We start from the raw sequence: 15490 nt of genomic DNA, 5'->3' as shown, positions 1-15490 counted from the left end.
TAACTTACATGTTCAGACATCCAGTATTCTGATTGGTTGTCAAAGATACCATTTGATATGGTGATTTATTTGTCAAGAGTAGACCCCCAACTCTTTGTTTCTGTATAGTAGTGTTTCAGTGCTAGGGTTGAGTTTGTCTATTCAACTAAGACAGAAAATCAATTGACTCTTTTGACATACATTTCCATGTGAAATGCAGCTGCTACTTGTTTGGTATATAAGGTAATTAATCTATTTGAGAACTATAGGGGTCATTTTCATATCCAGAATGACCTAATCCTTTACATATCCATTCCTAAGAACTGGAAAATACAGAAACTGGGCTTCACATCACAGTTGGCCCAAAATAAATCCGGAGTATCCCTACTGTGGTACTTGAGATCAGAATCTTGCCATTGTAATTGACATCAGAATCTGGCACAATGACTTCTACAAGTTCTTTCTACAAAGTAGGGTTTTTTTAAAAATACATTTAAGGCCATTTGGCAGCAGGGACTTAAATCAACTTATTTAAGCTTATCTGAAGGACTTGTTGCTTAATTAAGCCTGCTACAATTTCACCACATTACCACACTCTTGTTTAACCAGCATTATGAAGGGCTTTTATAAAGAAATGAGACCCAAAGCAGTATAAATTCTATTTGAAATGCAAATGCAGGAGTCATTTGATGTAACCAAAAACCAACCAACCAAAACAAGTTCGTGTTTTTTAAGCACCATTCCTCCTTCCCTTTCAAAAAATGAAATACAGCTTTGAAATCTAACACAGATTAATTTTAAAAACTGATAAATAGTGTACAGGCCATGACTGTTGGCTCTTTTTGAGGAACATATTATAGAATGGTGATTTTATTTTCACATTCCTTTACAAAAAGCCATAGAGACCAGAAAATAGTACCCACATGTTACACATGGAGGATGCATACACATTCCCTGCTGTTTGTGCATTGTTGCTAAGGAAACCTCCCAGATCTAGACACAGGGATTACACACTTCAAGCTTCCTTAGAGCTCTTTGTTCATTCATGAGAAAAATGAATGATCATTTTATTCATAGGTACAATATAGTTTTTAGTATAACTGTTATGTAGGAATCCTTTTTTAGAAGTTTCAGTCACATATAGATAGTTTAGTGGAATTTTAATGTGTACAAGATGGCTATTGTTGCTTCTGTGGAGATTATTTGCAGAATGGGTTTTCTATTTTTAATTAGGTGGGTGTCTGTATCCAACACATACTGAACTTTTCTCTGTTGAGTGAAAGTTTCTTGCTAATCAAGCTTTTTGCCATTTTCAAAACACGTTTGTTTTACCAAAAACAAATTGAAAAATTACTTTATATGAAGTGATGTCGCTGATGAAGCCTAATTCAAGCTCAGTTCAGATTTGGTGTTAGGAATACAAGCTAACATTACTTTAAAAGTAGTATGAAAGCGAAAATGATTTGCAAACCCAGTGCCACTGAAAAGAACAGGTAATAAGTATTCTGGTGATGATACTTTTTAAAATATGTCAGCTATTCATGTTTTTTAAGCTATTCATCATTTTTTTTTTAAAGTCTCAGGTCTATGTGGGCAGTACTTTGAATTAAATGTAGTTTTCCTGCTAGCACAGTAAATATCATTAGCTTCTTTTCCACATACATCTCCCTTCTTTTGGCAGGGTAGATCTGATTGACAGAGCACATAATACATGTTGGTGCATTTCATGTGTCAGTCTGTGTTCAGTATTGGCCATGTGTTTCCTGAATAAGGATGTTAATTGCATTTAATCAGCTAATCAAGTAGTTGATGGGATTTCCATGACTGCTTGATTAGTTAAGGGGAGAAACTGCAGAGCTGCAGCAGGATTAGCTCCTGACCCTGAGAGCTAACCCTGCTGTGGCTCTGCCTTTTAAATGTAGTAAGAGCTGCCCAGCTTTTACAATATTTAAAAGGCAGAGGTGCAGCAGGAGACCAGACATGAGCTGTGACTCAGCTAGCCACTCTTACCACATTTAAAAAGCAGAAGTGTAGTGTCGGGCGTGAACTGGGACAGCTGAATCCTGGCTCATACCCGGGTCCCTGCTGCACCGCTGCCTCCCCTGCCCCCCCGCGGAGATGGTGCTGGGGGGAACCTGCTTTTAAGCCAGCTCCCCCAAGCACTGGCTCCTGTGCCCTCCCCCTTGATGCCTCCGATAGAGGCAGTAGGGGGGTGGGCAAAGAAGCGACTAGTCTAGTCAAGTAGTGACTTGACTACCTAGCAAGTCACTTAATCCCAGTTCCTGAAACCTTTGGGAGAAAGCAGTTGAGATTGTCATCTTCTAGTGAATAATTCATATATATAAAACAAACATTGAATGTGGCGCACAGGTTGAACCCTTCTCAACTGGGACTCCCTGATCCAGCAACACTGGACCATGGATATTGCTGGAGCAGACGGACCTGGTGGAAGGCAGAAACAGGAGCCCTACGGGGGCCGGGAGCCTGGCTGGCTGCAAGGAGGCCACCAGCTGGGAGCCCTGCTGAGGGAGTCTGGCTGAGCCGGTGGCAAGGTGGCTGGAATGCCAGTGGGCTCCAGCAGGGCAGCAGTCTGCTGCAATGGGGCCAGGAGCCCTGGCAGTGGGGCCAGTGCTGCCTGGGTAGGGCTGGCAGGGTTGGGAACTCTGGTGGCTGAGCAACAGTCTTCCATAAGGAAAGGGAGGAAGAAGGAGGCACGGGAGTCCCAGGAGCAGGACTGCAGGCTGGTGGGACTGGTGCTGTGATGGGGGAGCACAGGCGGAGCACCGCTGGCTGGGCTGTGGTCTGCTGTGGTGAAGCGGAGAGCCCCAGTGTCAGGACCGTGGGCTGCCATGGCAGGGCAGCAGGGCTGCTCGCACGTGAGGAGCATGCCAGAAAGCCAGGCCAGAAGTGGAATGCTGGCAGGGGGGCAGAAATAACCTCCCCTGGTCTGGCACAGGACCACTCAGGTCCCCATGGTGCCAGACCAGGGAGGTTTAACTTGTATTACAATCCAACTATCAGACCTCCCAATTGTTACCATCTAGAAATTTCAGTTTGTGTCACCACACAGAAAGTTAAGTTTTCTGGTCACAAAGGGCTATATTTGTAACCCCTAAGAAGGATCAGTTCAGTCTTTCCTTTCCATAAAATTTATTCTTGATCAGTAGCTATTTAGCTTTCTAAATCAACCATGCCTATTTTTAGACTGTCTCAGCTCCTTTTAATTAATCTCTGTCTTTTTATTTTGCCATCATTGGGCTACAGAATAAACTAAGACATCTGGTGATATGTTTTATATATCTGCTGTTGTTCCATAGTTTAAATTGTTGGGGAGCTCCCAAAAGCCTTGACCAGTGTGTGGAGAATGCTTTAGAGACACTATTTATTATTGTTAGTAATAGTCTGTCAAATTCTGAATTCCTCTAGCAGTCGTTTCTTACTCCAGCAAGAGTCCCAATGATTTAGTGGGAGTTTAGCCTGAATAACAATAAAAGATTTGGCCCATCATTATACATCATTATATTTTTCTATGTTAAGGGAACTGTATCTATAACATGTACACATGTGACACACACACACACCCATGCATGCCCACAGAGAAGCGCACACACGCACACACTGTCACATAGTAATGTTATTTTGAATAGATAGTTCATCTAGTTTTTCTCCTTTTAATCTACACTAATTACTTTAAAGTGTGAAAATATGTGATTCTTTGTTATCCTATTACCACTCTGCTTGTCGTGAGATTGTCAGTGATCCAATCTCTTTAATGTCAATATTACGTTTTTCTGAATATTAACCGTGAAGTCTCTATATCTGTAATATATGCTTGGGTCAGAGCACATGTAGGCTGGCAGGGTGAGATAAAGACCACCAGAAGTATATTCTGGTGAAGCAAAACTAATAGTGATAATGGAGCTGTAAGGGTCAGTGAACCAGTCTTTGAGTGTGACTACCTCAAGTGTAAGTATTCCTCTTCATGCTTGAAGGAACTGAAGATAGTAAATTCCCACATGAGTTCTTTAACTAATCACCTGAAAAGCAATGGACATTAGTTCATTTCATGCCTTGAGGCAAAAGGACAATAATTGCCAATTGAGAAGTAGTAATGGTTCTATACTTTGAAATGGTTCAACTGCAAACAGCCAAATGGAAGCCTGGTTTTGCATTGGTATTGGTAGATAGCAGTTCAGCACTCTTAGCTTTGAAAAACGCTGAGCTTTGGTATATAGCTGTAACAGAGTTACTAAAGAGTTTACGTGAAGTCCTGAGCAGCAAATTACCAGGTGATCTCAGAAGACTTTATATGTTCCTCGTCTAAGGGAATACATGTTAATATGTAAGAGGAAATAAGATCATTTTGAAGGTTAATGAAACCAAAATATCACACATTTACATGTGCAATTGTACCTACAAAGAGATTTTTAAAGGCCTAGCTACCCAGTTGCATTTGCAGAAAATACATGTATAACTGAAGAAAATAAACACATAAACGTAGCTGCACAAATGTGCACATTTTTTTTGTTTTCATGGGGCAGGTCTGTATCTACCAAAAATTTGCCACTTTGTGGTGGCTACATTTGTGCAATGGTTAGCTCATATTTTAAATGAAGAAAATTGGAGCCCTAAAAATAGTTTTGCTTTGACTGAATAAGTACACATTCCCTTATGATTAATAGCTCCAACCATCGTAACCTGGTAAATTCCACAAAGAGAACAGGAACTGCAGCCAAAGAGAGTATCTGATCATCTGTGATTTTGTCTGCTTGCTGTATAGACTTGTATAGAAGTTAAATTAAAACAGTGCTATGAAGTATTTAGAACTTGGAAAATTACAGGGGATAAAATTTCAGTAAAGCTTCACATTAAATGACACCAAGCACACATTAACCGCTCTACAAACCTGTATAAAGGGTAATATGGGTCAGATTTTCATCATAAGTAAATCAGCAGAACTCCAGCACCTTTAATGGAGCTTGCCAGTTTGTACCATAGAAGATCTTTTCTACATCTATACCATTCCGGTGTAGATATGTAATTAGTACATTGCAGTATTACTACAGTGTCACTATTTTCACCCTAAAACTGTGGATACAGTGTAAAAATACAAATCTTTGACAGCTGAAATAAAACAGTGGAAAAATAACATGTTCTTGTCAATATTACACAAGTGTGTAACATTGGTGCTGTTTACATAATGGGGATGCTGGAAGCCATTGAGCCAAACTGTAAGCCCTGGGTCTGATGCAAATCACTTCAAGCTAGGTCTTGAGGCAGCACCCCTACTTCCAGGCCCTATGTTGTGTAAATCAATTTCAGTTTTCTCAGAACTGCAGCAAAGTCATTATCAAATCTATTATAATAAAGTCAAAATACATTAATCATTTTGTGGAACAGCCACAACCAATGGTTGGGAAAAAGCCCAACCATACACTGAGCTGTGAATTAAAGACTGAGTAGGTGGCAGGTGGTTAATTTTTCTTGTTTCCATATTCAGTCAGTCTCTTCCTGTGTTGTAGTTGAAGTGCAGGGACAGAGCCACAGCAATAGTGTGATTCTAGACCAAGCTGTTCTGTTTCTCTTCAGTTTTGGGATCATACACTCCCATTTTTCCCACTCTCTTAGGCTGATCCTTATTGCAGAGGCATTTCATAGTTCTTTTCCAAGAGCTTCTGAACCTAAGGTAGTAAGGGTACAGCTTGCATCTACATGGGGTAGCTTCTTCCAATTGTGTCACAACAGATGCATTTGAGTGCCACTATCTTGGGTAACATGGTGTTTTCTTTGGTATAAGCTTAGGGTGAGAGAGAGTAAGGTGTGAATGGACTGGGGTGGGGGGAGGGGAGGAAGGGCAAAGGCAAATCAGCCTCCTGCAAGGGCCACATGAAAGTCACATGCATTCTCACAGAATTTACCACAACTTGGGCAGGAATAGGTTCTATGAGCAATAATCTCTGAGGTTGGTTCACAGTCTGGAGAGCAGAATTCTTCCTCTCCCAGCCAGCTCATTTGCCTATCATCTGGCCTACATACTTGGCCTGGGAGATGGTCTGTGGTTTGGCTAAGCTGATCTAATATCAGGTGATAGCACAACTCTGTGACGTTTTCTCTGTTGAGATTTGTAAAATGTTGGCTGGAGCTAATGGCATGATATTCTCCAGTTACTTGCTTTTGGGTTATTTAGCACTATATGTCTCACACTCATGTTCTTTTTAGGCAGTAATGAGTTGTCATTAGAAATAACTGTTCATGTAGGGACAATTGTGTCAGCAGTAGATTCTTCTTAATATGAGACACACACTGTTGATAGAGTTTTGTAATGAGATGTTGGGCTGTAAAGGAAATATGAGGAGAACAATTAGAGTAGCATGTGATAATTCACCTAGTATCAAGGGACCTGACCTAATAGGACTTATAATTCTGACATTCTTTCAATTAAACTGTAGCCTTTGACATGTTGCTCAGTCTGTTTTTTGTTATAATTTTACCACCAAGGGGGACAAATGCTGAAAGCAGTAAGGGGCATTGGAAAGGTCAGAGGTCGGCAAACAGTCTCATGATAGTTTCTTTTACAATACAAATCTTGCTTAATTTCTGATAGGGGTTTTGTATCCTCACTTTTACATTAAAATTTGGCAGTGACATGTTAGCAACAGGACACAGGCCAGAAACCTGTCGGAAACAGATGTCCATATTGGTGATACCCATTTTATACAGTTATTTCTGGTAATAGCCAGCAATTTTGCCAGGTGAGAACTGGTGGGAATGGTACTATTATAAAAAGACTGGAATTTAAGAACATTCCAAGACCTGAAACCCAGATTTTCAGAAGTGCTGTGCCTTGCATGGAAATATAAGACTGTAAATCAGGCTGAAAGGCTGAATTTGACTAGTCAAGATTGACCACCCACCCTGTATGACTTTCAGCTTCTTTCTAGCCAGCTGTGCAAAACTTTTTCTTTTCAGATGTTGCCTTCCTGAAACTGAGTTGAACAGTTTAACATTTTACGCAGGGTCAATTTAGTTAAATAATTTTAGTTTATTGCTAAGGGTGGAGGGGAATCATCTCTTTCAACTGTGAGAGGGAGAACAAAACATACGTTTTGATTAAATTTAGAAAGTAAAAAAAAATAACATATTGAAACATTTATCATATCCTTTAAATGTTTCAGAAGTTACCTTTGGCTCACAAAACTGTTAGAAAAGTATCTCCAGCTGGGGAACATTTTTAAATGAATTAAATAAAATCTTCTGTTTATTTTGACTGAATACTAATCAAGAATTGGATTTTACTAGGCCTTATCCTACCTACTAGACACTTTAATATGGGGAAAGATTAAAATAATTAAAAAAAAAACATTTTTGGCGCTTTCTTTGCTTTGCTGTACTGAGGTGCTTATAGTAGAAGCCATGTTTCTTTTAACACTTAATGCCAGACCTTTGGTTTGATTCACATCTCTTCATAACCAGAAGAGAGCAGGCATGGCCGCAGCATTGTTCCATGGTAACCATGGCACAAATAAAAGCAGTCATAAGTACAATGTTTGTCAGAACATGGAATTTTAGTGGCGTGGGAAATTCAGATATTTTGAAATTCTTATTTGTATAATTTCTTCTTTGTATTGTCATTGTTCCTAAAAGCCTTCATCATGGGCTAGGACCCCATTGTGCTAGATGCTGTACAAACACAGAACAAAAAGACAGTCCCTGCCCCCAAAGAACTTACAAAATAAGTGTAAAACAAGAGATAACAGAAGGAGATAGACTGATATGGCACCATAAAGAAAAGAGAGAGTTCAGTTTGATAGGCTGTCTTAGCACACCACAAGCTAAAGATATGACTCCAAATTTTCTGTAAAACAAAATTGTCAAAAAATTTAATTTTGGTTCAGTAGGAACATCATCTTTCCTTCTGTTCTGACTTCAACTTTAAATAACTCAGTTTGAAATAAAAACTCATTTGGAAACAAAAAATAAATAAATAAAAAAAATACTTGTCTGATAAGGTCTACACGCGGCACAGAGTAGCTAGTTCGGATTAGGCTTCCTAATCCGAACTAGCTGTACTCCTCATTCGAGGCACGGGGTTCGAACTAGCCGGCATTTAAAAATGGCACCGGCCGGCTTCATTCAAATGAAGCCCGGGAAATTCAAATCCCGGGCTTCATTTGCAATTGTGGATGACTACATTACCCCCGCTAGTTCGAACTAGCGGGGTAGTGTAGACATACCCTATGTTATTATAATACGTATTTCCCATTTTTTCCAACATGAAATTTCTTTTAAATCAACATGTTTCCACAGAAAGTTTTGATTTTTGACAAAAAGGCATTTTGCAGTGGAAAAATCTTTTGGAAATTTTTCAGCTAGCTGTAATTGTAAGACTGTTCTAACTGGAACTTGACTTCACTTTTAAAATTTGATCCTAAAATAACTTCAACCCATATCACAATGAAGAAGTAACTGGGTAAAATGTTTATGGCCTCTATTAAATGAAAGGCTAGACTACATGATCTAATGGTCTGTTTTGAATGTAGAACTAATGAATCTATGAAAATCTAATTTATATCTCATGGACCTTCTTTCAGTGTTAATTTGCTAGCTAGCCAGTGTGGGTTTTTTTCTAGTATCTTTCATTTTCAAAATCTTCATACTGGATCCTCATTCTCAGAATTGGCATCTACAAAATATATTTTGGAATTTCAAAACCATACCTCCATCTGTCTAATGTAAAGTACAGCACAACTGACTGCAACTGAATTATGACAATTTACAGACTGTGAAAATGTAGGTCTCCACGTACATACATAGAAGTAAACTTCCACATCATGAAAATGCTGCCATTTCTTTAGTTCTTATCCTTAACCGGTCTAATCTTGAACTCAGAACAGTTGATCAGTAGACATGGTCAGTTGGCGATGGCACTGCTGGGGGAGACAAGGTCCCAGCCCCACCTCCAGCCCCGCCCCAATGACAGGGATAAAAGTGGAAAAGGCGGTAGTGCAGTTGTCCCAACCTCCCCAGAAGAGGTCGGAGGGCTCATGGTATGGCCCTAGCCTTCCCAGCTTTGGAGGAGGTCAGAGGGCGTGCTCTGCACATCATGGCCCCAGCCCTGGAGGAGGGTGTGCCATGTAACCTGGCCCAGCCCTGCCTCTTCAGCCCCGGAGCACTGGGGAGGGCAGAAGGCATGCATCCCCAGCTTCCCTGGCCTGGCGCAGTGGGGAGGACGGGCCCTGGGGGCCTCAACACTCCACCCCAGAACGCCTACTGCAGGCATTCTGGGGGTGGAGTGTGGGTGGTAGGGATGTAATAGTGTAGTTCAGTGGTCCCAAACATTGTGTGGCTGCCGGGCACCCGGGGGCGGGGCCACGCAGGAGCCAGGCGCCCAGGGGCGGGGCCACGCAGGAGCCGGGCGCCCAGGGGTGGGGCCACGCACGAGCCGCGCGCCCAGGGGCGGGGCCACCCACAAGCGGCGGGCCCGGGGGCGGCACTGCGTATGTGCCGCGCACCCGGGGCAGGGGCCGGCAACGCACCCCGGGCCAGCACCGCTCATGGGCCACACGCCCGGGGGCGCCCACGAGCCACGCGCCCCAGGCTGGCACCGCACATGTGCCCTGGGGCCCGGGTTGGGGCCGCCCACGCGCCCCGGGACGGCCCTGCGCATGTGCCGCGCGACCAAGGGAGGGGTCGCCCATGCGTCCCGGGCCTGGAGCCGGCACCATGCGTGTGCCGCGCGCCGGGGGCGGGGCCAACCCAGATGTTCCAGCGGGCGCCCAGAAATCCTCTTGCGGGCGCCATGGCGCCCGCGGGCACCGCGTTGGGGACCATGGGTGTAGTTGATTAACCAATTAACCGATAAGCAAAAGCTTATAGGTTAGTGCTATAGACTACACGCATTTTCCTTCCCCTTGCCAGTAAACTCTTTACCAGACTGGCCAGCAGTCCCACTCAGACCTGGCTCATGTAAGGTCCAGGACTTACCCCTGCTGCGGCTCTGTCTTTAAAGTGTGTTAGGAGCCAGGTGGGTAGGCAGCCAAGCTGAGTTCCAGCTCACACTGAGTCCGGGAACTTAACCCCTCCTGACAGGAGCTGCTGCCACTCTGTGCTGCTGCCTCTGTATCAGAGGCAGCAGCATGGGGTGACAGGCAGCCAATCCATGAGGGGAGCTGATTTTTTTTAAACTGGCTCCCCTTGCAGACCAACTCCTTCTTGACACCCTGCGCTAATGCCTCTGATACAGAGGCAGCAGCATGGAGTGGCGGGGGGCTCCTCTCAGGGGTGCCATTTTGGAAAGGTGTGGTGGAGAGCACCCAGGCATTTTGGGACATGGCTAGTTTTTCATCCCGTTCCCCAGATGCTAAAGGGGTGAGGGTCAAGTGCTTGCATTCTGTGCGTGCCTCTCACACCTGCTGGTGAGCTCCCTTCACCAGCCAGGTGTGAGAGGCATGCACAGAATGCAAGTGTAACTGCCTGTGGTGGATTTGAACCTGGGATCTCTGGAGCTTAGTATAGGATCCGCTACCCTTTGAGCTAAAGCCAGCCAGTCTTGTTCTTATCTGTTGCTGTGGTCTCGGTGACACTCACTGCATGGGATAGTGAACCACACTAGGTATGTGGGTTACACAAGCACTTTCCCTTCACTTCCTTAGTGTACAGGGAACAGGATGAAACACTAGCCATGTCCCAGAGTGCACAGCTGCTGCCCTCCCTACCATCCCGAAATGGTGCCCTTGGCTCCTCGGGAGTGGGTCCAAAGCACATTGGCTGCTGGCCTCAGCCCCAGGAACTATAGAATAGTTGAATAGAATAGTTGAATTCATGAGATTAATTGATTATTCAATTAACCAATATTTAACATCCTTAGTGGGTGGGGCTATGCCTGGCAGTTTGGGAGGGAGAGCCTTTCCGCACCTTACATACTGGACACCCATGTCAGTAGGCAAGAAGAGCAGGCTCCTGTGGAACTGTTAGCATGAACCAAAAGAAACTTCAGAGAAAGTTTCTAACTGGTATTGCCGAGGAGCCGCGCTACTGGAGCAACCCAGCAGCACCCCAGCTGCTCTGCCCCAGGCGTCCCCAAGTCAGCCGTTGCTGAAACTGACCAGCGGCTGACTACAGGAAGCCCGAGGCAGAGTTGCTCTGCCCCAGTCTTCCTAGAATCAGCCGCTGATCAGTTTCAGCAGCAGCTGACTTGGGGATGCCTGGGTTTCTTAAGTTGAATCTGTATGTAAGTCAGAACTGGCGTCCAGATTCAGCCGCGGTTGAAACTGATCAGTTTCAGCAGCGGCTGATGCCAGTTCCGACTTACATACAGATTCAACTTAAGAACAAACCTACAGTCCCTATCTTGTACGTAACCTGGGGACTGCCTGTATATGCCAATAACTTTTTAGCATATTATGCTATAGCTCATTGGCCATCTGTAGGTGTTAGAGAATTTATCATCACTTAATAAGGCTCAGAACTGTCATGATTACTAATATTGAACCACTGAAATTCTAGAATGAAGGATATTTTAATAAAAGACAATTGAGCCACATTCTTTATGACAAGACTGCTCCTCCTATGGCCCCTGGGCTATGCACACACCACCAGAGCATTTCATAAGGCTCACATCCTGTTTTAACACAATATGCTATCAACTCATTTATTAGCATTTTGTTGTCATGTTTATATCATTTTAGTTCACACAAGTGTGTAGATAAACAACACTCTATATACAAACAACCTATCCAAATACAGACTAAACAAGCTGAACTTAAACTATAAATCAAATTGTATTAAAATGTTGTCAGATCTGAATAGCCCACACAAGGCTGTGCATACGTTCATGTGGCCATTCTGTGTAATAAGGTTGGGTGCTACTGCTTTATGATACAATTTTCTTATCGGTCAGTTATTAAGCCATGGAACACTGCTTAATATTGCAAGTTTATCTTAACCATATTAGAGTATCACGCCTAAGCAAAGTTGCTTTTATGCAGGACCATCTTGGCATGTTGGATCTTGAAAAACTAACAAATTATACTATGGTCTGACAGAGATCTTTGCTTGCTTCAGTATTATATACATTTGTACATGTCATCTAGGTGAGTTTGGAACAGATGTTATTCGCTAAAGTCATTAATCTGCCATAAATTTACCATAAACAATTTAGATTGAGCTAGTAATCTGAGTGGTTCCCAGGTGTGCATTATTACAATAATAATGCACTGGTCAGAACTTGTTAGACATGTTACCCTCAAACAAATTATTTCCTCTGCAGTTCAGACCAGATTTTCAGAATTTAGTGTGTACATTTATGTGTAAAACCATGTGTATATTCACATAGCTAACTAGCCAATACAATTCCTATGACAATGGGGGAAATAATAATTCTTGCTCTCTGGTTAATTTGACTAGGCATTTGCTCTTACAACTACTTCAGAAGTGTGAACAATTGTAGTAAATGTTTCCACAAGATAGTCATGCATATGCACATTGGCATGTGCAATGTACTCAAAGTGTGGTACTTTTGGTTATTATTATTTATTTTTAGTTATACTCAGTTCTCTATTAGCCAAATAATGAAGACCTTCCTTAGTCAAAATTTCCATAATAGGTCCAATATGGCATTTGCAATTGTACATATCCAGTTTCTTTGTGTGGTGGCATTAATAGTGTTATAAAAAAGATGTACAATTACATATGGCATAAGATTTCATTTATTTAAAAAATCAAGCCCTTAATATATTGCACAAAGGTACTGCCTTCCCAAAGTAAGTCTTCCAAAAATGATTTTACTGCTTAGCAGTAGACATGTCTCTCAAAATTGATTTGTGGGTAGCATTATGGTTATTCTTCAGTTACTGGTTACTCAGATTGGCAGGAATTTCACTCCTTTTTTCCCCTCTGTGTTTGCGAGCAGCCACATTTCACAAGAAAATCCTCAATATCTATATTTTTTGCCTTTCTTTGGAAAGCAGAACTGAACAGGACTTTCACATCATCATACTTGTATCATGAGGTCTGCCATTGAAGCTAAAATAGATATAACACTCTACCAAGTGGAAAATGTATGCATGGAGCCACTTGAGGTAAATGATTTACAACAGTCAATAAATTTAGTAAGCTTGTGGGAATGGCAACAGCTCTTTGGCTATACGTGATGGAGTCCCGATTAATTTAAAAATAAGTCAGTTTTCCCCAAACTGAGGCCGATTAAAGTTATTACAGACTTCTGAGTTTATTTGCATAAAAGCTTAAGAGAGCAGAAACAAGTATGTCACTGTTCACAAGGGACACATAACAGAGTAGGTCTAAAATCAAATCAAAAACCATTGTTTCAGGAGTATTTTGATAGCACATTACATCTCTAACCTCCTACCTCTTTCTGAGAAAAGTTAGAAACCACTTCAGTGAATGATAACTTTGTTCTCCTGCCTTGTGAGCCAGACCAAAAAATGCACAAGTGCATGGGAGAGTAATAGACAAATTTGAAATAGCAATGGAAAAAATAAGCAATATGAATGAAGAAGCTTTAGAAAATGCAGTGAGGTGTATTAGTCCTATCTAACATACTGGGACATATTGTTATGATAGTGTATGGGAGTTATGTACCTAATTTATACTGTTTGTCAACAGGATTAGTCATGTTGTATTCTTTTCTGAGATATTTGGCATTTGGTAGGTTGCTCATAGGCTATCATAGAGCACACTTTTGTCTTATGGGTTGTGGTGGAAGATGATTCTATCATCATGTCCTAGAGTTTTTTGCATTTTGTCTCTAGTCAGGTAGGAGATTTATTTAGTTTTCTTTTCTATTAATGAATTTTTAATCCTCTAGGATCGCTTTATAAATATAGTTTCATTACAAAATATAATACACAATAGGTTCGTCTTTATGAATAAAGACAGGATTGACAGAAGTGCAGCAAGGGTATTTATCTTTTATCAAACAGAGGTACAAGTGATCAGTATTTTAAATCATTTTGATAATTAAGAAAATAGAAGGACAGTATCTTTCACTGTGACGGTAGATGTTCCTGTGGCAGCAAACAGGGTTTGTGGAGGCAGCTAAGGAAAATTCGCCTGGGGGCAGGCATTGTATTAGGTATCCCTATGCTGCCCAATGAGGGTTGCCAACAAGCCCAAAAGGGAGGCATTGCAGTGATCCATAGATTAGCCCAAGGAGGTTATCATAATTTGTGCTGTGTAAGTTATGCATGGGGCTATAATGGCTTCTAGAGCTGAATAGAATTGGAGGAGCACTAATGTTGCTTAAAGCCATCTTAAAAGCCTCTCCACTTGGGCTTTGAGGTTTGTGCTGTTCCAGTGAAAGATGCAACACAGACTGTCAGCCACTGTTTTCAAATGTGTCCTATAATATTTACTGCAAATACAGAACACTAGAGAGAGGCTGACCTACAAACTTTGGACATGTGTCTCAATTTTCTCACAGTTTAAGATTAAGCCCAGTGTTTTGGTTCAGGTACATCATTATGGTAGACACTTCACAACTCTTAACTTGCACCAAATCCAGAAGCCCTCAGTTTTTACCACATTCTTCCCATTGTCTCCTCCGTTGGAATTTTACCTGCGTATGGACCAAGTAAATTATTCAGGATTTGGCCCATAGCAACACATTTGGCAAGATTTTAAAAAATTCAGCTGCAGGTGCTAATCTGATCATATGAGATGCAACATTGAAGCTTTTTCTTCCAGGCTCAAAATACACATGCAAATTGTTCTGGCACAGTTTGCATGAACAACATAGTGAAACTGATTCTTTGGAAAACCATAGACTTCAAGCAGTGCTTGTTATCTTCAATTGACTTAACACATTGTTCTGCATAATGATCCTAGTGATTACTATGCCAGTGAAGGTTACAAAATCTCTGTGGTTAACTGATGCTCACATTTAAGATAATTATTTTGAAGGAATAGCACTTTGTCACAATTTGCTTTTTTTACATTTTGGTAAGAATTTTTTTAAGCAGGAAGGTTAATTTATATATGGCACTATGCCTTTTACTATGTATATAGTACAAATAGAATCCTTCCTTTAATTTAGCTTTTCAGACCCATAGGGTAAGTAGTGTTTATCTGATAATGCTAAAGGGTAGAAGCCAGGTACGTCGGGCTAGATTCTCTGTTGATATAAATAGGTTCAGCTCTATTAGCTACCTCAATTTAAACCAGCCAAGGTCTGGTCTATCTTATTTATCTAGAATGACGTGTAAGAGAAATGTATAGATTAAAAGTTGTGTACAGAAGCACAAAACTTTCTGGCTACCAATCAGCGGAGCAAAAAGTTCTATAAGACAAAGTCTAAGACAAAGAGATCTTATAGGTTTTGCTTCTCTGAAGATGGCATGCATCCTATAGACCAGAAAATTTGAGATAAAGTTTACACTTTGGGGCACGTTAGGTGTATAGAGCCCACTGGAATTCAATGGACATCAATGTCTCAAAATGTTTGAAAATCTTTTATTTGTTCAATATTTGTTCAGATGCCTAAAGAAAATAA

At 41.5% G+C, this 15490-nt stretch overlaps 1 protein-coding gene across 2 annotated transcripts in view; it reads left to right on the top strand.

Annotated features, from left to right (window-relative positions):
• The window catches only part of VCAN (versican), a 158352-nt gene that overhangs the window by 100706 nt on the left and 42156 nt on the right, over positions 1-15490 (top strand). The window lies entirely within an intron of this gene.

Source organism: Pelodiscus sinensis, chromosome 6, assembly GCF_049634645.1.
Source record: "Pelodiscus sinensis isolate JC-2024 chromosome 6, ASM4963464v1, whole genome shotgun sequence".
NCBI lineage: Eukaryota > Metazoa > Chordata > Testudines > Trionychidae > Pelodiscus > Pelodiscus sinensis.
The sequence above is the reverse complement of the archived record's forward strand: the minus strand, read 5'-3'. Positions and strand labels throughout refer to the sequence as shown.